This window comes from Grammomys surdaster, unplaced genomic scaffold, assembly GCF_004785775.1.
Source record: "Grammomys surdaster isolate TR1022 unplaced genomic scaffold, NIH_TR_1.0 125630, whole genome shotgun sequence".
NCBI classification, from domain to species: Eukaryota; Metazoa; Chordata; class Mammalia; order Rodentia; family Muridae; genus Grammomys; species Grammomys surdaster.
Genome location: NW_021620469.1, coordinates 1,338,366 through 1,363,667, shown reverse-complemented (window position 1 = coordinate 1,363,667; position 25,302 = coordinate 1,338,366). Strand labels below are relative to the sequence as shown.

Sequence of the window (25,302 nt, the reverse complement as noted above, 5' to 3'; positions counted from 1 at the left end):
GGGAGAAAGATATTAAAGCCCCACCCCTCTATAAGTAATTATGTATGCCCATGGATCTTAAATGTGAAGTAGTTCACCCATGAGTAAAATTATTTCCTGAAAGAAAATGGTGGTCATTAGAATAGGTATGATGTCCATAGATTCATATTTTTGAGTGCTTGGTCCACAGGGAGTGGCGCTATTAAGAGTGGTGGCATTGTTGGAGTAGATGTGGCCTTGTTGGAGGAAGTGTGTCTTTCTAGAGATGGGCTTTGAGGTCTTACATATAAGTTCGTGCTATAAACAGTATGGAAAATAGTTTCCTCCTACCTGACTGTGGATCAAGATGTAGAACGCTCGGATCCTCCAGCCCCATATCTGCCTGCACATTGCCATGCTTCCCTCCATGATGACAATGGTCAGAACCTCTCAAATTGTTAGCCAGCCTCAGCTAAATATTTGTCTTTCCAACCAATAACCAGCACAATTTGAACCCATCCCATGGGCAAGCACCAATCCCTAAGACTATTAATAATACTCTGTTATACATGCAGACAAGTGTCTACCATGGCTGTCCTCTTTGAGGCTCACCAAGAAGTCACCAAGAAGCTGACTCAGACAGATATATGTACCCACAGCCAAACATTGAATAAACCTTGGGGAGTTTAATGGAAGAATAAGGGGAAAAATTGTGGTTCTGAAGAGGCTAGGAACTCCACAGAAAGAAGAACAGAATCTACTAACCTGGACCCTTGGGGATCTTAGAGACTGAACCACCAACCAAAGAACACACAGGCTGGTCCTATGCCTCCTTGCTCATATAGCAGATGTGCAGCTTGGTCTTCATGTGGGTCCTGCATAACTGGAGCAGAGGTTATCCCAAAACACTGTTGCCTGTACGTGGGATATGTTCTTTCATCTGGGCTGCCTTATCTGAACCAGTGAGAGAGGATGCTCCTTGCCTCACAGAGACTTTAAATGCCAGGGAGTGCCCACACACTCAGAGGAGAAAGACAGGGAGGATGTGGGAAGGATTGTGGGAGGAAGTGCCTGGGAGGAGGGCAGTGAGCAAGATCTAAAGTGAATAAGTAAAAATGAAATTAAATTTAAAATGTTTGCCTTCATAAGAGTTGCCTTGGCCATGTTGTCCCTTCATAGCAATGAGACCCTAACTAAGATAAAAATCATTACTTTATAAAAAATTAAGATAAAGGGTTATACAAAGATGTAAGTCCCAGACAATAGCATGACTATCAACAAGAACTCTCCAGAACCAGGACTGCCTTGTTCAAACTCCTCTACTAGAAAAATTTCCTTCTCACACTCATTTTTTTTCCATATCTGTTTGTGTGGTCACTCAGGCCCCTCTGACACAGTCTGAAAGTCATGAGAGACCATGTGGTCTCACATCCTGCCTCTGAGCTGCTTATCACCCGCACATCTCTAGTTATTGATAGAATTAGAATGGCCTGTTATCCTCAGAAATCTATTGCTGAGACTCTTGACATTTGAACTACTCAGTTCTGGAACCCAAAAAAAGAGGAGAAAAAGAAGAATACAGGGACTTATATTAGGGGTGCAGTCACTCATACAGTTGAACATTATGAGTGGAGGTGAAGCCCAGAGGCAGAGCAGGGGTAACTTCAAAAGTTCAAGGAAATATCTCTGTCAAAATAAAAGTTGAATAAATGTCTTGACTGGCTAGGTCTCAAGTAGGACTGAGACGGGGGCATGTGGGCTCACGTCAGGAGCACCCACAGCCGAGAAAAGGAGAGGGATAGGGGAAGAAGAAAGAGGCCCTAGCAGCACCCGTGGGAGAGACTGTAGTTGCTTAGCAGACTCGGCAGCCTGGCCAGCTTGCTTGGAGATGTGGGTCCTCATGGCTGGAACGCAGAGATCCTCCAAGTGAGAGATTAAGCAGCTGTAGCTTTAGTCAGCATGGGAGAAGCGCGGAATCTTCACTGAGTCGATTCCTCACAGCACCGGACAAGCAGGGTGGGAAGCTCGGCTGCGTTCTCTAGCAGACTGGGTTGGCCTGGTCCTTGAAGTCTGTGGGTGTCTGTGCCCCACTTTGGGCGCCAAAATGTGGGGAAAATTTAAAAAGGCCGCCACAGCGGTGCAGCTCCGGAGGGGCTTCCACCTCAGTGGCAGGTCTCACATTCGGGAGGAAACCCTATGGTTCCAGCAGCCTGGGGGCCTTGGCGGCAACAGGCCCCAGTAACAGGAGGAAGTCCTTGGTTCCAAAAAGGTTTATTGTCATGGCGGATCATAGATGGATCTAGGCGTACCCCCCAAAACTCAGGGCAGTCCTGAGGTATATAGGGAGGGAGAAAGGGGGAGGATTGGGGGAGGATCTGGGGAAGGCATGTTTAATTTGCTCTGCCCTCTGGCCTTCATTAGTATGTAAATCCCTAAGGCCTGAGGCCTATAGTCTGGCCTATGTAATTCTATGGAGACCTGACTGCTTTACAGGATCCTGGGTTCTGGGGGGTGCCAAAACTCCTGCCGGTTCTCATGCAGAATCTCATCTAGAATCTACATAGTCTCGGGGTTTTAGGCACCTGCTCCACCACGACCTAGGATACCCTTACGCAGTCCCACAAGCTTTCATTATCTCTGGTGAGAAATCTGGTACAATTCTTAAAGATCTGCCTTCATGTGTTAGTTGATTTTTTTTCTTGCTCATTTTAATATTCTTTACTTGTTTTATGTATTTGGTGTTTTGAGTATTATGTGATGGGAGAAATTTATTTTCTGGTCCAGTCTATTTGAGTTCTGTAGGCTTCTTGTATGTTTATGGGCATCTCTTTCTTTAGGTTAGGGAAGTTTACTTATATAATTTTGTTGGAGATACTTACTGGCCCTTTAAGTTGAGAATCATCGCTCTCTTCTATTTCTATTATCCTTATGTTTGGTCTTCTCACTGTATGCTGGGTTTACTGACTGTTTTGTGTTTGGAGCTTTTTGCATTTTCTTTGGCTGTTGTATCAATGTTTCCTATGGTGCCTTCTGCACACGAGATTCTCTCTTCTATGTCTTGTATTCAGTTGGTGATGTTTGCATGTATAACTCCTGACATCTTTTCTAGGTTTTCTATCTCTCCAATTGTCTCCCTTTGTGATTTCTTTATTGATTCTATTTCCATTTTAGATCCTGGATTGTTTTCTTTAATTCCTTCACTTCTTTGGTTGTGTTTTCCTATAATTCTTTAAGGGATTTTTGTGTTTCCTCTTTAGGAGTTTCTACCTGTTTACCTCTGTTCTCCTGTATTTGTTTAAGGGAGTTATTTATGTCCTTCTTAAAGTCCTGTATCATCATCATGGGATGTGACTTTAAATCAGAGTCTTGGGGGTATTCAGGGCTCACTGTGTTGGGAGACCTTGGTTCTGATGATTCTGAGTAGCCTTGGTTTCTGTTGCTTATGTTCTTGCCCTTGCCCCTCGACATCTGAATGTGTTAGCTGGTCTTGTTGTCTCTGACTGTGGCTTGTTACTCCTGTAAAACTGTGTGTCAGTACTCTTGGTCCAGTTCTCTTTGGATTGAATTTGGGTATGGAGAGTTGTGGCCCAGGGTCAGCTCCAAGGTGCAGATAGAAACTTTGAAGGATCCTCTCCCTGGCTGTTTCTTGGTTCCTGTGTCCTGAGGACTCTGGGTGGGTCTCTCTTCGGCCAGGAATTTGAGCAGAAGTGGTGGTCTTACCTGTGGTCTCAGGTGTGCCTACACTTCTGGTAGACCAGCTCTCTCCTGGCAGTATTTGGGTATCCCTTTGATTACACTTTTAACTTGAAAAGTAAAGATTGTACGTAATTATGATATGCAACATGATTTCTTTGCTACATGTGTACAGGAAGAATGACTAAATCAAGCTAATTAATATCTTAATAATCTTAGATACTTTCCATATTAACATCTAAATCTTCCAGTGAGTTTTAGTTATAAAATACAGTGTTAGTAAGTGGGATGTTGTAGCATACTCCTGTAATTCTAAGAGTTTTGAGGCAGAAGTCGAAGACCAGAAATTGAAGATCATCCTCGGATGCACACTGAGTTTATGAACAGCCTGGGCTACATTAGGAGAAAGTGTTCTCTCTCTCTCTCTCTCTCTCTCTCTCTCTCTCTCTCTCTCCCCTTCTCTTTCTGCTAGCCTGCCTCACTCTCTGGCAAATAAATTGTATCTTTAATTATGTTTTAGTTTAATTTTTTTTTTACTTAGGTAACAGTTCACCCCTATAGTTAAGTCCTATAAGGGAAAGTCATACAGTGAATATTTTACTCTTTGAAACTCAATGTACATGGCCCCTGAGAAGGTGAGTATACTCTGGTGGAATGCCACAAACCTTACAATATTTGGGTTGCACAAGTTTTATTGTGGAAACAATGCCTTAAAATATGGTGGGAAAGGAAGTGGGGTAGATCTGGGTAGAACTGGGAAAAGAAAGGTTAAGTATGGACTACACTATCAGTGATCTTATCCATCAGGATTCTCTAGAGGAGCAGAACTGATAGAACTTCAATCCATCAATGGATTATGGCAGCTTACAGGCTGTGGTCTAGCTAATAAAACAATGTCTGTCTACTTAGAAAAAGATCCAAGAATCCAGTAGTTGTCAGTCCACATGGCTAGATATCTCAGCTGGTGTTCAGTGTATGCCACTTTCATGAAGACATGGGTTTAATTTCTGTGAAGGGATTTATTTGCCACAGAGAGCAAGGGCAAGCTAGAAGGGAGAGAAGCAGGGAGGGAGAGAGGAATGGAAGGAGAGAAAGGGGGGTGGCAAGAGAGAAACAAAAAGAGAGAGAAAACTTCCTTCTTCCATGTCCCCTATATAAGATGCCACCAGAAGGAGCAGTCTAGATTATTGGTGGATTTTCCCAGTTCGACAGATGTGGATTAAAGATGGGTCTTCCCATTACAAGGAGTTTAGTTGAGAAAAAAGTTCTTTACAGATATACCTAACCTCTTGGGCTTAAGTTAATTCCAGATGCAGTCAAGTTGCTAACCAGGAATAGCCATCACAGTGATTAACTCCAACTCACCAATTATGCATCAGTGCTGCATTAAGAAAAGAAATAAAAGCATTTCCCTTGGAGCCATTTAAGAATTAGTCACAGTTAAATCTCTACATCACACTACCAAGTGTTCAGTTCTTTGTGTCTATTGTATAAGTCTGGTTTGTGCCTGACAGAGGCTGTCTTATGAATCTGTCCATGTCTTTATCTGTGCCAGTATGTCTGTCCTTCACAAAGAGCTTTGCCCTGTATGTACTGAACAACATAGAAAGCATCACACAGGGAAGGAATGGGATACTCTACAGACATTCTTAACAGAAATGTACAAGGGATTGAATCATTGATTCTAACTGACTCAGACAATAACCATATAACTTTATCAACTAATATACACAAATATGCTCACCATTTATGGTGGATATTCACTTGAGAAGATCCCTTTCAACCTGCGTGATTGTTGCTTTCAGCAAATGATACACATCCATGGATCTGGGTTAGGACAAGGAAGTAGCAGCTCCGATTCTGATAGCTGATTATATGAGAAACCCAATTCAAGTGGGGTTGGGTGATTACTTTGTCCTCTGAAAGGCTGGTTAAACCAGCAGTGTTAGCACACAGTAGGACAGCAGTCATAATTCTTAGTGACTTCAAGATGTATTATTAACTTGGCTGTGAAGTCTAGCAAAGCTCTCAGTCTCTTAGAGTGACACAAATTTTTATCACAGTAACAACAGATATGATCGAAACATGCCCTGAGCTTTTAAAAATTTGTAACAAAAAGATTTGAAAATTTTCTTACTTAAGAAAAATCTTCTTACTTTCGAATATTTGTTGGCAGATGTTTATCTGCTTTATCTAAGAAGTGGGACCAGTGGAATACAGATTGTATCTCTTTCAAAAAGTCCCACATGACTTTTATATGCTCACTACTTTACATGTTAGTAAAATTGCAAAATTCATTAATAAAATTCAGATTTTCTTTGGACAGTATACTGGGGTATCTTGGAATATTATTGGCTGGAATGTTCCTTAGACATTTAACTTCCAAATGGTTTCAGTCATTTTATGTGTTAGATGCTATAATCTGATTCACTAGAAGTAACCTTACTGATTCAAGAATGTTAATTTACTAATTCTTGCCAACAGAATATAGAAAAAAGTCACTTACTTGTTATTATACAAATACAAATGTGACTACTTTTACCTGAGCCAGTTTCTTGAGACAATTTTTTTGTACCCCAAAATTGCCTTGAGATTTTGATCTTCCTTCTTCCACCTAAGTGCAGTGATTACAGGCATGTGGCCCCATGCCTAGGTCATGCTGCTTCTATGGTGCTAGGGGTCAAACCCATCTGTCAACCAAGCTGTTCTCCTAGTGGTCACCAAAACTATTTGAGAATGACCACTAGCAAGTACACTTATTTGATTAAAGTTACAATGATATTAGTATTATTTCACAAGGCATATTTCATGTAAAACAAATGAAATACAGTCTGGTTATACATTCATATTGATAATATAACCCTCAGTGAATTAATTTTTGATCAACTGACAGCAATCTTAAAGTATTGAAATTAAAAAATTAAAATATTTCATTATTTTATGTGTATGAGTGTCTTGCCTGCATCTATGTATGTTTACCATGTGTATGCCTGGAGGTGAAAAGAGGGCATCACATTTCCTCATTTTGGGGTTTTAAATGGTTTTCTTGACAGGTTGGTGCTTGAAATCAAACTCCTGTCCTCTGCAACAACAATTAGTGTCCTTAACCACTGAGTTTCTCTCCAGGCTAACATGATAAAATCTAATCATTAGTACTTCATATCTGTATGTGAAATAAGGTGCTGAGCTGAAATATCATTGTCCTCTTATCTGAAAGGTTACAGGAGACAGGAACCAGGTATTGGTGGGTTGGGAAGAATAACAGAGAATGGTGGTCTCCATACTTGGAAAATTATTTGTAAATACATTTGTACAGGACTCCAGTACAGTTCTAATTAGCTGAAGGCTTATAAAGCCAGCTGGAGTCATGGTGGGGTGTGCAGGTGAGGTTGGCAACATCCTTTCTGTGCAAGCCTGAGGACCTGATATTCAGAACTCATGGAAACAAGGAAACAAACACAAAGGCATAATGTAGTGTGGCAGGAATTTTTTTTTCAGCACACACTCACACACACACACACACACACACACACACAGAGAGAGAGAGAGAGAGAGAGAGACAGAGACAGAGACAGAGACAGAGAGACAGAGAGAGACAGAGACAGAGACAGAGACAGACAGAGAGAGAGACAGAGAGACAGAGAGTGAGAAACAGAGAGACTTGCTGGTGTTCACTCACTATGCCAGCCAGCCTAGTTTACCTGGAAAACCCCAGACCAGTGAGAGACCCTTCCTCAAAGACCTCAAGGTAGATGACTCTCTAGGAACAACACTGAGGTTGACATCTGGCTTCCATCTGCAGAAACAGCACTTACATGCATGTTCACATGTATTTCCATGTACAGTTTCACATGTAAACTCACACAAACATGCACACATATACACATACATATGAAAATGAAAATAACAAAAAGAGGGTGAGGACTTGACAAATTCAAGTTCCAGTCTGGAATTTTTGTAAAAAGTCTTATTCTTCTCTCTGTTTCTGTGGCTGCAGGTTATTTGAGACTGCTCGTCTTCCCTTGGGGTCACGCTCATCTTCAGCTTCTTCCAGCCTTTCCCTAATTCATCCACAGGGTTCCCCAACTTCAGTCCATTGATTGTATCTGAATCTGTCTGAATCAGCTGCTTACTGGGCCTCTTGGAGGAAAGCCATGCCAGGCTCCTGTCTGTAGCATCAGTAATAGTGTCAGGCCTTGGAGCCTCTCCTTGAGATGGAATCCAATTTAGGCTGATTACTGGACTAGATTTCCCTCAGTCTCTTCTCCATTTTTCCGACTGTGGTTCTTTTAGACAGGTACAATTCTGGGTCAGAGTTTTTGACTGTGGAATGGCAACCCCATCCTTCCACTTGATGCCCTGTCTTTCTACTGGAGGAGGACTCTACAAGTTTCCTCTCCCCACTGTTGGGCATTTCATCTTTAAGTGCTTCTCGGCCATTTGATATTTCTCTGGTGTGAATGTTCTGTTTAGCTCCAAACCTCACGACTGGGTTGTTTCCTTTTAGGAGATTAGCTACTTGAGTTATTTATATATGTTGGATATTAGCCCTCTATGTGGTGTGGGGTTAGTGAAGATTTCTTTCCCAATCATTTTTTTCTTTTTTCTTTTTGTTTTTTGTTTTTTTGTTTTTTTGAGACAGGGTTTCTCTGTGTAGCCCTGGCTGTCCTGGAACTCACTCTGTTGACCAGGCTGGCCTCGAACTCAGAAATCCGCCTGTCTCTGCCTCGTTTTATTTTTTCTTAATGAACAGTTTTCACCTGGAAATCCAGAATCTTGGTCTTTTATTAAGAAGTTGTTGGTTCTAAATAACATTTGTAGATAGAGGATTGAGAATGTTACACTTCCCTCCAATTTCCATCATCTGCCTCCTTGTCAGTTTTCAGCCTGCTCATTAGACTACAGTATTCCCACTACTTGTCCTGTTCCTTGATGCCTAGTTTGGAAAATAGGTCCTATTTGCTGTCACATCATTTTCAGTACAGAAACTTGTTGGAGCCAACTTCTAGCAGAAAGTGGCTATGATCTTTACAGCCATCTTGGGCCATATATTTATTTGCAAGTTGATACTTTTCCACTCTGACAAGAGTCTTGTTTTTCTAGCATGATATTTTTGTAAGCAGCCAACAACAGGTGAGCACACTCTGATAAACATCTTGTCATTATCAGACATATCCTGGACTTGCTGTTTAGTGCCCCCATCTGTAAGGCACTCGTGGTTAAATGTCTCCAACTACACTCTTCTGCTTGCGCTTATATACCCATGATTGCCTTTCAATAAACGAGACTTGATCAGACAAGTGTCTTGTCTCCATTCTTAGTGTCTCTTGCCCCTCCATCCCCACTCTCTCCCTTGCAGATCCCATTGACTGACCTGCAAGCCAGGTCAGAAACTACCATGAAGGATCAGTTGAGTTCAGCTGAGAGACTGACCAAGCTCTCTCAACACACAAGACTTAGAGAGTCCTAGCTGGGACTGAGGCCTGGGATTTCATCCCTTTCCTGGCAGATGTGAGGCCTGATGGGACACAGCCCATGAGCAGCAGCCATCTAGCTGCTGACCACTCTGTGTGTCTGACCCCAACCCTTTAAATCTCTTCATGCTTAGAGGGTTTAGACCTGCACATTCCCACTTAGCAAAGAAGAGTCTTGTTTCCAGCCAAGGCTATGCAAATAGATATGGGTGGCATGGGATGGGCTGAATCAGGACTGTGGTGTGCACTATCTAGATCAGCCCAACCAGCTTTCTCACTTCAGGCAGTTCCCGTGTCCATAAACATTTATGAGCATCCATGCACACCACTGTCTTTGCAATGGTCATCAGACAGAATTCATCCAGCAACTGATGGAAACAGATGCAGAGACCCAAGGCCAAACATTAGGTAGAGCTTGGAAATCCTGTAGAGGAGGGAAGGGAAAGGATTTTAAGAGCCAGAGAAGTCAAGGATACAAGAAAACACACAGAATCTACTGGCTTGGGCTCATAGAGTATCAAACAGTCTGAACCCACAACCAAGGAGCCTGCATGGGACTGACCGAGGTTCTCTGCACATATGGAAAAGTTGTGCAGCTTTGTCTTCTTGTGGGATGCCTAACAGTGGGAGCAGGGACTGTCTCTGACTCTGTTGCCTGCCTTTGTGACCCTCTCCTCCTACTGGGTTTCCTCATATAAGATTAGTTGTAGAGGAGGTACCTGTCTTACTGCAACTTAATATGCCATGTTTGCTTGATACCCATGGGAGACTGCTCTTTTCTGAAGAGAAATGGAGAAAGAGTGGTTGGAGAGGGGGAGACAAGAGGAGAGGAAGGGATTAGGAAGAGAGGAAAGGAAACTGAGGTCAGGAGGTCAAAATTAATTAAAAAGAAAAACAAAAAAACTATCATTTCTGTTCCTCAGGGCAGGGGATCTCCTGAAGGTTCACCTTCTCTAGGTTCTGGGATTGCTCAGGTATGTGAGCCATAAGCACAGGATGCTTACAGGGAATAACTATCTAGGTCACAGGGATTGACCACACCCTTAGAAGCCATCTGTGTGGCCACCCTCAGTCTCTGGTTGGTGTCCCCATGCTACCAAAAACTCTCTTCCAGCCACTCCTTTTATGGGCAGATGGTGTCCTTATCCTGCTGTGTGCTTTCTGCCAACCATTCCTCTTGTGGGCGAATTTCTGTACTGAGCAGTCATAGGCCTGGGGCTTCCTGGTGGTCTGCACAGAGCAGTTTGTGGATGGATGGATGTTGATCAAGCTGGTGTTGTGATTGTTTCTCTTCCTGTTGCTTCTGGCCATCTGTTCTGTGGCAGCAACTGAGAGGCAATCCCTTCTGCATCCCTTAGAGCTTTACAGATGGGAGAGCTCTTGTCCAGATGAGCTCTGGCAAGCTTGTTTGACCCTAGCTGTCCTATCTGTACCATCTGTGTAAATCTCAGCTGAAGGTGATTCTGCATCTTTGCCCCAGGGACATTGTTCAATAGCTGAAGAGATTTTGTCTGGGTGTGTAGATGGTGTTACTACTGACATCTACTGGAGAAAGGCTAGAAATACTTTAAAGATCTCACATCCAGTTTGTTATATAAAATGTTCCCAGTGATTCTGAATTATTAAATATAAATCAGAGCGGGTATAGGGTTAGTAGTTAGGGAATGGGAGATTGCTCAGTGGCTAAGAGTGCTTGCTGTGAAAGCAGGAGGACCTGAGTTTGAATCCCCAATACCTAATAGAAAGTTTGGTTTGGCTAAGTGTATCTGTAACCTCAGGATTATGAGACAGGAAGACCTTTGGGGTTTTCTGTTCACCAGTGTGGCTTCAGGTTCATTGAGGACCCTGTTGCAAATAGTTCTGACAGAGAGTAATAGAATAAAAGAATACAATATTTGCTATTCTCTTTAGGTCTACTTGTGCTTGCACAGGCACACATACCTATACACACCTGCGCATACACAACATAAAGATTTACACACACACACACACACACACACACACACACAGAGAGAGAGAGCGAGAGCGAGAGCGAGAGCGAGAGCGAGAGCGAGAGCGAGAGCGAGAGAGAGAGAGAGAGAGAGAGAGAGAGAGAGAGAGAGAGAGAGAGAGAGAGACTCTCTCATACACACCACTCACTGAAGGACAGTTGAGAAAGTGATAGAAAGAGGGCAAAAGAGAAATATTACAGAAAGGATGGTTATAATTTTTTGTGTTAGCTAGACATAGAGGCCTTGACTACCCTGAAATACACTTATTTTTTGTTATTTCTATCTCTCTGCCTGTTTCATAAGTATCTTTCTGTCTCTGCCTGGTCCTTCATACCACCCCAAAGTCCCTCATGCTCTCTTCCAAATCTTTCTTATTTATTTATTTATTTGTTTATTTATTTAAGGTGTGAATCAGATTGTTGTATGCAGGGAGAAGAGAGCAGCTGAGAGAGGAGACACACACTGCAGTCTAGAATCTGGGTCTTTATTGAGGTTTATGAAGATGGTGACTTTTAGGGACATTCTATGACTTGTAAGAAGTGTCTGAAAGCTCAGGCATCCCACACGTCTTCAGCAGGAACTACAGACTTGTTGGAACCACTCATTGGAAACACGTGTGGGGTGGCTTTCCACAATGGCGGGTCCCAAAACAGGAGAAAGTCCGAAGTTCTAAGGGCTGGAAGCTTTGGAGATGGCAGACCCCCTAATACGAGAAGTCCGTGGGTTCCAAGAGTTTTATTGTTCATGGCATGTGATAGATGGTCTGCAGTCCCCATTTTATGCTGGGGGGGGGCTGGCTTAAATAGGGAGGGGGGAAAGAGCAGGGACTGGAAACGAATAACTTAATTTAGCTATGCCTTCTGGCCTTTAGGTAATTCATGAATATGGAAATCTCTTGAGTCTGAAGCTTGTAGTCACGCCTTCTCTGTGTGTGGATGGTGATGCAAACCTCTCTGGGAGGGCATGCTTAGCAAAACGTGTCTGCAAGGTGCAGGTTAATGGAAACATAGACCGAGTATAGGAGCCTGGATTCTGGAGTCATGGCCAAACACCTGCCATTTCTCCATGGGAGTCAGGTTCAAAAACCCATTCCCAGCCAAGAATCAAGATATTCTTATACCATGGACTGACACACACAAGCCAGATCACTGTCAGGAGCAGCCCTGCTTATACACTGAAGGCCTAAAATCAGCCATAGGCCTAAAATCAGCAATAGGCCTTACATACATGCCAGCTAGCACCAAGTCTTGGGTCTCTGTGGAAAAACACTGAAACAGATGACTAGAAGCTATTGTAAACAAGCAGCTTTGGTGGAATATTGCCAAGCTGACTACATAGACCTTGTAGATAGGTAGCCTTGGTGGATAGTACCAACTTAGATAAAGACAAATGAATCATAGGCGAAGTCATAGTGATCTGTCTCTTGAAACTTCACCCAGCTGACACTCTGTTCTGGAAGATGTCTGTACTTCCCCTGAACATCTACGCCCCTGCATCATCCCCTTCCCCACATCCTGCCTGTTTGTATATATAACTTGTGTGTGAAAAAGTAAAAATTACGGTTTGATTAGCCTATAGACAAGCCGTGTTCCTTGTGTTCCCTGTCCTCCAGTTCTCTCTTCCAGGTCCGCTGGATCCTAGTTCACTGCCCCATGGGACTGGGACAGACCACATGGCATAGAAAACCTGCACTCTTTGAGTTCCAGATTTCCTCACTGGCTGGCCCTGAGCCCCAGAGTTAATTTTCCCTCAAGATCTTATTTATCCAGGGTCTGTAATGGTAGGTTCGGGTGAATACAGCAGGGGGCTTTGCATTCCGATGTACATAGGATGCAATACCTTGGGCTATCCCAGCACACAGGAGAGGTCCTCCAGAGTCTCCCTGTTAGGGGCGGAGCAGAGAATGTACAGGAAAGGGCCTCTACCTCTACACACCCATTTCAGGTTGGAGTTAGGTCTGGAGCCTGGTGTTTAGTTTTGGGGGGCAGTCAAACTATCTTCTTCATATCATCCCATGTTCTCTGCACAGCTGACTGAGTAACCCAAGATAGAACTGGGAAGATGGATACTTTGTTTCCTCACTTGGTGATTCCTAAACAGTGTGATTAGCTGATAATCTTCTTCTCCACCCCCTTCTAGAACTCTGGTTCCCGGGAGAGTTTTTAGAAAAACCTGGTAAAAGGATCACCTTGTATACATTTTGCATCTTCATGGAATTGTGCACAGACAGCAGGGAATTGTGTTGAAAACTGGTGAGTGTTTGCACGTTTGAGGCTCCAGGAGTTTCATCTTTGTTTTCTGCAGTGTGTCTGAGCTAGTTCATTCACATTGGTTCTGCCCCAGCCAACTGCCCTACACATTCTTCCGGGTGGGATGAAGTTGAAGTTGGCAGAGAGTGGGAGGGTTCCCACGCCCAGGGTTAGCTTGGCTTTCTCCTTCAACTGTGAAGGGAATGAGGGACTCTTAGCCAGGGCCATGGGCTAGGGGTTAGTTCCAGGCAATCAGGGAAAGGAAGGGCAAAATACCAAGTCCAACAGGGAAATAAGAGGGAATGCTGTCCACAGCAGGGCAAGGGAAATTCATGGCAATGAGGACCAGAAGAAAAAGTCTGAAGGCTTACAATGGAGGGAGAAACTTGTTACCTTCAGTAGCATGATGTCGTGGATAATCAAATAGTCATCATATTTTGGATGAATGAATTGCTTTTCAACCTCAAGTCACTGCCATGTGTCTTCTTTAGATGTTTTGTTATGGGCTCCTAGGAGGACTGTTATTGACCTGTTGTGAGAAAGGATGGGGCCTGAGCATGTAGCAATTGGTAGAGCACTTGCCTAGCAAACGTGAATCTCTGAGTTTGAGCCACAGTACTGTATAAAGTGATATGGTGGTTTGTGGGACTGCGTGAGGGTATCCTGGGTCATGGTTGAGCAGGTGCCTAGAACCCTGAGACTCTGCGTGAGTACTGGCAGGAGTTCGGCGCCCTCCAGAATCCAGGGTCCTAAAAAACAGTCATGTCTTCATAAAATTACATTGTTCAGTCATAGGCCTCAGGCCTTAGGGATTTACATACTAATGAAGGCCAGAGGGCAGAGCAAATTAGGCATGCCTCCCCTAGATCCTCCCCCAATCCTCCCCCTTTCTCCCTCCCTATATAACTCGGGACTGCCCTGAGTTCAGGGGGGTACGCCTAGATCTATCCACCATCCACCATGACAATAAACCTTTCTGGAACCAAGGACTTCCTCGTGTCATTGGGGCCTGCCGCTGCCAAGGCCTCCAGGCCGGTGGAACCATAGGATTCCTCCTAAATGTGGGACCCGCCGCAGCGTGGAAGCCCCTCCGGGGCCCCACCACTGCAGCGGCCTCTAAATTTCCCCACAGTGGTTCATGCCTATAACCTCTGCAGATGGGTGGTAGAGGGAGGAGGATTGGAAATTCAGGGTCATCCTTAGCTACACAGTAAGTTTGAGACCAGCCTGAGCTACAAGGGACTGTGTGTCAAAAATAAACCATAAATAAAACCAACATCAGCAACAACAAAAGGAAGGGGAAGCAGAGGAAGCAATAGTTGCAGAGATGAATGTATTTTGATAAAAGTCTGAAGTTCTTCCCTGAAACAGAGGCCTCTTCCCATGCCCATTTTCTGGGTTATTCGTGGTTTTGACAGGTTCAGTATTTATTCAGGAGAGCAACATCTGCACTTATGTGTAAGTCAGCTTTATGGAGAGAAAAATCTTGGAGAAAGAGGGTTTCTGGAGAAGACACCCTTTCCAGTGCTGGCTCCCTAGGAATTGCTAGGGAATGAGTAAGAAATGGAAGACCTGTGGGTAGGGTTAATCCTCCCCAATTTGGAGAACTTTGAATGGGGCCCATTTGCTACAGCAAGAACTATTCAGGAAAGCAAGAAGTAGAAAGTGTCCTGAAGGCTTGTTCTGGTTTCCTTAGAAATCTTGGGCCATGGATTTTGGAACCAAAGGCCAGTATTCTTGAAAATATCAAGGAGACACCCCCAGAAAAGTACTGGGTAGATCCTGACAAGTGAGCTATGGGTGTCTTCCATGTTTAAAGGTGTATGGAGGGGTCACATTGGAGAAACTTCTCTTGCCTCTGAGGGGAACTGCATTTATAGTGATTGAGCTCAGAGCATCTACTTAATGACATCTCTCGTCAGCTGACCCAGGCTCAGGATCTCTCTCAGGTTCATCTGCGTGTGTCACAGGTTGCTACCCTGGGGTTTGTCTCATATTAAGGATAAGCAGCATCTTGTCTCACTTTCCTGCACAGTAAGCTGCAGTCAGCACAAAGTTTTGTCTTATCAGGAAGCCAGTGCAGGTGGTCAGGTAATTCTCAGAAGTGACAATTTCCAGATAGGCCATGTAGGGGCGGGAGTGTGGTATGCATTCCATGCCCCCAATGATGTCCTCTAGAAGAGAGAACCCCATGACCTGAGGTAGGCACAGATGCTTTCTCCAGAGAGTGCACAGTTGAGGTAAGGTGGAGAGAAGCTTCCCTTGACCTCCTTGCCCTTAACTCTGTCCATGGTTCCCTCAGGCATCTTTGTCAGCTCCTCTCTCCCATCCTCCTCCACAGCATCATTTTTTTTTCCTCAAGAATCCAATCCCGCCTTAGATTTAGGCAGTTTCCTACTTCTGATATTTTATATCCTTGCTTGTCCCTGGCCCATCTTCCCTCCTGCAGCACATGTTGTCCAGGATGCTCCTGTTCTACCCTCTTATAGGCACAGAACAGAAAAATCACAAGGTGATCTTCTTCCCAAGGACCCATAGATGAAGAGAATGTGCCTGTTATCCTGCAATCTCTGTCTTTCTTCCAGTTGCTTTAGGAGTCCCTGGTCAGTCAGTACAAGCTTCTGTGTTACTAGAAACTACCACAGCTTTAAAGAATGGGGCAGGAACATTCCACAGGAAGACTTCACTCCGAGGCTCTTGAGAAGATCTATGAGACCCATTTAAGAGTCCCAAATTACACACTAAATTTTATTATTTTAGGAACTAGCCTGCAGATTGGAGATGGAGGGACCCCAGTACTCAGAGCTTTGGTGCTGGAACCCAGGAAAAGGAAAACAGATGGAGAGCAAGAAGATGCATCCTCTCAGAGGATTTGTTCAGGACCACTACAGGCTTTATCTTTGGGTCTTAAGCCTTATGACTCCCAGCAGATAGGGGAGTGGTGGAGCTGTTACCACAGGAACTGTGTGGTCATGGCTTCTTCTTTAAATTGGCTTGTGTTGATAACTAGACACTCCTCCAAAATAGCACTGTTTACTAGAGGTGAAATTGAAGCCTGGACTCTTATGTCCCATATACTCAGATGGGTCCTCACCTGTGTCTCTGTGTGGGTTAGGAGTTTGGGGGCAAAATATTGTGGGATATTACCTTTTTAGTTAGGACAACTTGTTAAAGGTCCCTAGAATCTTGGGTTGAGGAATATCTTTGCAGTGAACATCCATGCTGTGATTACTACAGCCCACAGTAGGAAATATGTTTTGCAGAAAGACTCTCTGGACATGTATAGACATGTACACAGTTTGAGTTAGGAAATGGATATGATCATATTTTGCCATATGGAAATTTCAAAAAAAGGAAAATAGAATATGCCTCATTGGTTTTTATTCCATTTTATTACACTATCTATTAAAACTTGAACAGCATTCTTCCTAAATAAGGATTACTTGAATTGTGAAACACATTAGCTTGCATTTTTTCTTGGAATCTGTGTTTATTATCTGAAGAAGAGAGAGAGAGAGTGAGAGAAAGAGAGAGAGAGAGCAAGAGAGAGAGCGAGAGAACGAGAGAGCAAGAGAGCGATATCTATCTCTCTCTATCTCTATCTATATCATCTCTATCTATATCATCTATATCTATATATCTATATATCTATATACATACACACACGCATATATATATATATATATATATACATACATATATATATATATATATATATATATAGAGAGAGAGAGAGAGAGAGAGAGAGAGAAACAACAAACACCAAAGGAAGAAGCTAGGGAGCTGAGTCTAGGATAGGAACCCAAGGATTTCTACCTAGGTGTAGAGAGTTGGAAGAACCATTTTCTCAGACTATGTATGCAATTTAGTGTCATTCCATTAGATTCATTGTTACTTTCATAGCAACCCCGTCAAATACTTAGTACTGTTTCAATTTGTTGAACTGACCTTTAGCTCTTATGCTTTAGAATGAGATCTTTCTGATTTCAAATTATGGGTCCTTTTGCTCAACCATCCAGGAGAAAGGGTCTTGGTAAGTGTAAGTGGAGGGTTAGGTGTATAAGGTAAGCAATTTGCCCCAGAAGGCTGGAATGGTTCTAAACTACAAACTAAAACATCAGTGTCTGAGTGTTAATGTTTTTTGTTAATACTACCTTGGGAAATGCCAGTACTGTCTGGTTACAAATGTAGACTTGAAACTGAGACCATGATCATTCTGCCTTTAACTGCTAAAACAAATTTTAAGTATCTGCTCAGTGCTTCCCTAAACTTGGAAGAAGGAGTCTAATGAAGAGAGGGACACACTGTGCAGTACCATTTCTCTTGGAGACCTACGGGAGGTTTAGTTCATAGGTGGGAATTTAACTGCAAGTCCTGTTTTTATTTGCTAATGCTGAGAGCTGTCTTCTGACACTGCATCACTAGCAGGGAAGAGGAGGATCTGGAGATGGGGAAGTCTTGTCTGGTGGCTCTGCATTGGTCAGACCAAGCCCCAGAGCCCAAGGCGAGGTTTTTCTCTTCTATTGTTGAAAATGGAGGGGTAGGTCATATAGAACTAGGGTGCTAGCTCTGCAACACCATGGCTCAGGTTCACCAGCATTTGGTTGTTTCTTGGCTTGGTTGAAGGTGATGGAGGAGATAAGGTTCTGTCCCCAGCAGGGCATCAACCTCAGAATCACTGACCCCATGATTTTCCTGGATTCTCTTTGTCTGCTACAGTTTCCCAGAATTCTGCTTTCTCTGCTGCCCCCTTGTCTGCTTTGTATGTTGTATACTGAAGAGTTCAATTGTGGTTTGAAGAGTGCAAAGACAGGAGTGTGACTAGTTTGAAAACAATGAGGGGGGTGTCAGTATTAGGTCCTGCCTTTACTTAAAGACAGTAACTGATGAAACCTGTTGTTTCATTGTTTCAGGGAAGTTATGTCATGTACCCTTCTCATGGTTACAGTTTGAGGACACGGTTCATGATGAAAGGACATTGCAGCAGGATGGTCAAGGGTGAGTCACACTGCATCAGCAGACAGGAAGTAGCTCCAATATAAAACTTTATGAAGAGTCTACAGCAAACAATTTCCTTCCATGATGTTGCATGTCTTAGGGTTCTACAACCTTCCTAAGGCAGTGCAACTACCTGGGGATCCAGTGTTCTAAGACATTAGCCACAAAAACTGTCCAAGATATTTGAGCAATTCACAATGTAATAATTTATACACAATATATTCAAAATTTAAATCATCTACAACATTGTAAGGCTGTTGGGAAAACTGGACTCTCAAAATAGAATATGTTATAGAGTGCATGCAGCTCTGGCAGGGACAGCTGCCATTCAGGAGTGATTCATTTCCTCCCTACCTCCTTCCCTGCCTTCCTCCTCTCTCTTCCTTCCTCTCTCTCTCCCTCCCTCCCTCCCTCCCTTCCTCCCTCCCTCCCTCCTTCTTTTCCTCCTCCCCTGGTCCCCAATACTGTGGGCCAGGCTTCAAGGTGGGGCAATCACAATCTCCTCACCTCCAGTTGCCCAACTTCTTTGCGGGAGATGTCCAAGTACATGTCCTTCTTAGACTATGGGGTAAAGAGTCAGTGTGCCCTCAGCTGCAGGTTAATGAGTATTCCCATCTGCTAAGAAAAGACACAGATCCTGTCTCTGCTTTGTGTTTCACATTTTGAGACCCTTGTGTAAGCCTAGGGTGGTGGAGTGGGCTTGGGGTCTCATCACTAGGGGGGCTGAGGCAAAAGAGTCATGGGTTGGAAGTCAGTCTGAACTACATGGTGAGACTATGCTCAAACCAATCAAAGTCAAAATGAAAAAAAAAAAGACTATACCATTTATTTACACAAATATAAAAATGAGTTAGAAAAAATAAACAAAAGTCACTTATGTATATATAATCTGACATAGATTCTTTAATTTTTTTAAAGATCATTTTAGGTTGTTTAATTCCCATGTATGCTCCCCGCCCCTGTGGAGTTAGAATAGAGTTAACAGTCTTGTATTTGATTGCTATCATTATATCTCTACTGAACAGCACTTAAGTTGGAAACCCAGACCTGAGGCTGTCAAGCCATGAGGAGGGCTGAGGTGCTGAGGTCCTAGTCTGGGGCTGGTCATAGCAGTAATTTTTCATGGTACAGTAGTCAGAGGGCCAAGTCCATCATATTAGGCCTCCAGGCTACTAGACCTAATGTGTGGTCTCCTCAATTTCAGACTTCACATTACCCTATAAAAAAGTAAAGCCTTACTTCCCTTGACTAAGGACAACAAGAATTTGGGCTTGTAAGAGGAGAACAGGCCACTTAGAAGTTCACCTAACTTAGGCATTCTTTTCAAAGCATGGATCTTTGAGGAAGATGGCAGTTGAATGGGGGTGGCTCAGAAGCAGGTCTAGAGCCACCATTGTAAGTACTAGATCATGTTAAATATTGGAGTGTCTTTTTGCATCATGGGCTAATTCTGCCCTGTGTTTTGTTTTGTTCCAGAAAGTGCTGATGTTCTCCTGTTGTAACTGCTGCAGCCACAGTCATGGTCCAAGGACTTCTGAGGGCAGGCTCTCCTCTAGCTGCAGGTGCAATCTTGAGAGGATGATGATGGCAGGGTAGGTGGCTTGGACACAAGGATCAACCGCCATGTCTGACCTAGACATGGAATCTGCTATGAAGTGTGGAAAGATGCAGTGGCTAAGGCATGTGTGTGGTTTGTGGGGAGAAGAGATGAGAGACAAGGAAGGAGAAGTTGAGAAGACAGGACAGTGGAGGAGAAGAGAACAGTGCTCATTACCATGGCGGTGAAATCTTACTGTACACAGCCTTGCATTTTAGTTAGTATTCAATAATTCACAGTGGCACATGCTGTGCTAGGAGGACTGTAGTCAAGATTCTTTTTTTTTTTTATTTAATTCATTTTATTAAATTCACATATATGGATACTAAATTTATATACATAAAATTAATAAAAAATATTCATGATGTTATGTCACTCTGTTCATTTTGTTGGTTAAATTTGTATATACTCAAATATTCTGCTTCATTTTCTAACTTTCAAGATGTTAATATTCTGGACTTTTCATTTCCTAATGAATAATTATTAGTAAATTTTCCATCTAAATAAAAGATGCTGTTTTCTCCCCTACAGAAGTTTAAATTTTTCTTAGGAAAGATCATATCCAGTATGCCTTTCTTGTTATTGGGGAACTATTAAGCTCTCTAAGTCTGAAATTCAGACATTCATCAATATTGGGAAACTCACAGCCATTTCATCTCTCAAAATCTCCTTTATCTTGTGTTTTATTGGCTGCTCTTGTAGATGGTTAGATGGCAATGTTCTTTGTCCTTCATCTCCTGTGATTCTTTTTTTTTTTTTTTACATTTTCTGATAATTTTTTTTAATTTCTTTTTTTTTTCAACATGAAATGCTTTTTTATAGCATGTTTTACAAGGGGAGGGGGTAAGAGGGTCCAGGTGGTGGAAAAGTACAAAATCTTCTTGGCCTGTGCCTTGAAACATGTCATGGTCTATATGGTACACTGCCTTGAATTATGATCTACCTGCAGTTCTTCAGAAGATATGGTACACTGCTTGAGTTATGGTCTCCCTGCTATTCTTAAGAAGACATGGTACTCTGCTTTGAGTCTATCTGCAGTTGCCAAGCAGGATCTTGCAGTTGCCAAGCTTCAGAGGACATTGTGCAGGTGGGGAAAGGTAGGGGGTAAGGGTAAGGGCGAGGGTCCTGGCTTCTGGTATCTCCCCCTTCTCTGTTTAGTTAGAGAAGGCGTCTTATGTTCAATCCCAACTATGTGAGTTTTGAATTTGGATGTCTAATTATGGGGGGGTCTTAGACAAGTTCACAACCCCAAAACACTGATGTGAGACAAGTCACATCGATGGTCGAAGGCTTTAGGCTGTCGACGATGGGCAACGTCAAGGGACTCTGATGTGGGTGAAAGGAGGGTGAGAGCCCTGTCTTAGGCCATGTAGGCTGCACCCACTCCCAGCACCACGCACTCCTTTTCGGCTGCATTGGGTGGGCCCCTGGGAAGTGGACCTACAATAATCCCGTCATTGGGCTAACTCACAGCCATCCTAGTCTCTTGTAAATGTTCAAGTTACCAACCATTTGACAGTTTGGGGTGTAATATTGTCATAAAGGAAGGCTCCCCAATGTTAGCTGCCATATCAAGGGTGGCCTTGGTTTAGGAAAAAGCCAATTTTTGTTGTGGTGATCAAGAGGCCAAGCTCTCTAGCGAGAGAAATGAGGGCAAAGCCAGGCATACCAGGAACCCTTCTGGAGGGCGTGGAAGTCTAGGGGTCGACCGTAAGGGGAGGCAGGGGAGCTGACAGCTATGTCAGTCTCCTGCGGAGTCACTTCTGGATCCTCTGCAATTTTCAGCTGATGGTAATGAACTTCAACTGCCTTCTTGATGGCAGCATCAACCTGGTTCCGTGGACGACAGGTCACGGGCGATGATCTCTGTCTTGCTCAATCTTGATGTCGTGTGCACATCTTCTCAATGAGGGTCCGTCCGGATAGGTCCGTGCCTCGAGCCCCACGTCTGGGTGCCACTTGACCCGACCAGTGGGTCCTGGTTATTCGTGGGGGCGAGGAGGACTGCAACCTGCTATTCTTCAGAAGATATGGTACACTGCTTGAGTTATGGTCTCCCTGCTATTCTTCAGATGATATGGTACACTGCTTTGAGTCTATCTGCAGTTGCCAAGCAGGATCTTGCAGTTGCCCAGCTTCAGGGGACCTTGTGCAGGTGGGAAAAGGTAGGGGGTGAGGGTAAGGGCGAGGGTCCTGGCTTCTGGTCCATCTGGGTTAGAACTTCTAATAGCAGGCATCACGGGTGATTCAATTTTACCTGGAAAGAAAAAAGAAGGGGATTCTCAGGGAGATTTCTCTTCCCTGGATGTAAATTGTTATTCATCGTATTTATGATTGGGCCTGGCTTTGTGAGGGTATCTATTTTTTTTCATTAATATTTGTGGTAGCCGGTTAGCTGTGCCTTCTGTGGTATTGGGCAGGCATATCAGTCCTCGGCTCCATAAGGGAACTGGGACTGGGGCATTCCCTTTATGGGTATGAGGGTCCTTCCCCATATCTGTGGCAAAGTTTTGTTGGTCTTGGTGGTGCCCGAGGTCACCAACATGGTCAGCAAGAGATTTGCCATGAGCTTTCAGCTTTAGAGAGAGAAAAGTGAACAAGGCATGATGGAGAGTATTTCAGGGGGGCTCCTTCTGAGGGGGTACCGTTCCCCCTCTTTTGTTTTTAAAGCCAATTTTTCAGAGTTCTTGTAAAATCAGGGCAGAAGCGCCAACAGTTGCTCCTTCCACACTCAGAGAGTCATGAAGGCCTTATTTAAGGATATATAAATCTATATTAATAATCTTTTGTCAAAGGACTTTTATAGCTCCACTGACAATTAATCAGACTATATGATATATCGATTAGAAATAGCTTTTTCTACTTTTTGTGAGATTACCTCTCTTTTGTCAATTAACTGTTGAGGAAGTTAGGGTTTACCTCTCTCTTGAGAATATTGAACAGAGATTTAAATTCTTTTGTGGAGAGCTTAAAATAGTATCTTAGCCAATTTGCATCTCCTAGAAACTTTTGAAATTAACTTAAAATAAATAGACTCCCTTTTTTTAAAATCCTTTATCTGTGTGGGGTTTTTATTGGGTATTATACGTATTTACCTTTCAATGTTGTCTCCTTTCTCATTCTCCCCCCAAATTCCTTATCCCCTACCCCTTCCTCCTAATTTTTGTGATGGTGTGCTCCAAACATCCTCCCAGTCCCATCTCCCTGGTCTCGAATTCCAACACAGTAGGGGATCCAAACTTTTGGGGACCTTGGCCCTCCACTTTCACTGGAGTCTAACAAGGTCACCCTCAATTCCCTATACAGGTGCGTGAGTCCCTCCCTTTGTGCTCTCTGGTTGGTGGTTTAGACTTTGGGAGTTCTGGTTGAAACTTTTGATGCTCCTTCTAAAAAGGACCAACGCATTCATACTTTGGTCTTCCTTCTTCTATGTGAGTTTTATGTGGTCTAAATGAAGATTCTTAGAAATTGTGAGCTTTTGGGCTAATATCCACTTATCAGTGAGTGCATACCATGTATGTTCCTTTGAGATTGGGTCATCTCACTCAAGATGATATTTTCCAGCTCCATCCATTTGCCTAGGAATTTTGTGAACTGATTGTTTTTAATAGCTGAGTAGTACTCCATTGTATAAATGTACCACATTTTCTGCATCCATTCTTCTGTTGAAGGGCATCTGGGTTCTTTCCAACTTCTGGCTATTATAAATAAGGCTGCTATGAACATGGTGGAGCATGTGTCCCTGTTGTATGTTGAAACTTCTTTTGGGTATATGCCCAGGAGTGGTATAGCTGGGTCCCTAGGTAACGCTATGTTCAATTTTCTGAGATACTGCCAGACTGCCTTCCATAGTGGTTGTACCAGTTTACAATCCCACCAACAGTGGAGGAGTGTTCCTCTTTCTCCACATCCTCGCCAACATGTACTGTCACCTGTGTTTTTGATCTTAGCCATTCTGACTGGTGTGAGGTGGAATCTCAGTGTTGTTTTCATTTGCATTTCCCTGATGACTAGGGATGCTGAACACTTCTTTAGGTGCTTCTCAACCATTCGAGCTTCCTCAGTTGAGAATTCTTTGTTCAGGTCTGTGCTCCATTTTTTAATAGGGTTCTTTGATTGTCTAGAGTCTAATTTCTTCAGTTCTTTGTATACCTTGGATATTAGCCCTTTATCAGATGTAGGGTTGGTGAAGATCTTTTCCCAATCTGTTGGTTGCCGCTCTGTCCTATTGACTGTGTCCTTTGCTTTACAGAAGCTTTGCAGCTTTATGAGGTCCCATTTGTCAATTTTTGGTCTTAGAGCACAGGCCATTGGCGTTCTGTTCAGGAACTTTTTCCCTGTGCCTATGTATTTCAGGCTTTTTCCCAGTTTCTCTTCTATTAGTTTCAGTGTGGTTGGTTTTAGGTGGAGGTCCTTAATCCACTTGGAATTGAGCTTTGTACAAGGAGATAAGTATGGATCAATTTGCATTTTTCTACATGCTGACCACCAGTTGGACCAGCACCATTTGTTGAAAATGCTATCTTTTTTCCATTTGATGGTTTTAGCCCCTTTGTCAAAGATTAAGTTACCATAGGTATGGGGGTTCATTTCTGGGTCTTCTATTCTATTCCACTGATCCTCCTGCCTGTCTCTGTTCCAATACCATGCAGTTTTTGTCACTATTGCTTTGTAGTACAGCTTGAAGTCGGGGATGGTGATTCCTCCAGAAGTTCTTTTATTGCTGAGAGTATTTTTCGCAATCCTGGGTTTTTTGTTATTCCAAATAAATTTTAAGATTGCTCTTTCTATCTCTGAGAAGAATTGAGTGGGAATTTTGATGGGGATTGCATTAAATCTGTAGATGGCTTTTGGCAAAATAGCCATTTTTACTATATTAATCCTTCCAATCCATGAGCATGGGAGATCTTTCCATCTTCTGAGATCTGCTTCGATTTCTTTCTTCAGGGGAATGAAGTTCTTGTCATACAGGTCTTTTACTTGCTTGGTTAGGTTCACACCAAGGTATTTTATATTATCTGTGACTATTTTGAAGGGTGTCATTTCCATAATTTCTTTCTCAGCCAGTTTATCTTTTGAGTAGAGGAAGGCTACTGATTTGCTTGAGTTAATTTTATATCCAGCCACTTTGCTAAAGTTGTTTATCAGGTTTAGGAGTTCTCTGGTGGAAGTTTTGGGGTCACTTAAGTATACTGTCATATCATCTGCAAATAGTGAGATTTTGACTTCTTCCTTTCCAATTTGTATCCCTTTGACCTCCTTGTGTTGCCTAATTGCTCTGGCTAGGACTTCCAATACTATATTAAATAAGTAGGGGGAGAGTGGGCAGCCTTGCCTAGTCC

The 25,302-nt window shown here is 43.1% G+C and overlaps 2 pseudogenes; both read right to left on the bottom strand.

Moving 5' to 3' along the window:
• Positions 1-12,854: 12,854 nt before the first annotated feature.
• Positions 12,855-16,224, bottom strand: LOC114638740 (annotated as a pseudogene).
• Positions 16,225-18,855: 2,631 nt separating this feature from the next.
• Positions 18,856-25,302, bottom strand: part of LOC114638811 — a 17,102-nt pseudogene continuing 10,655 nt past the window's right edge.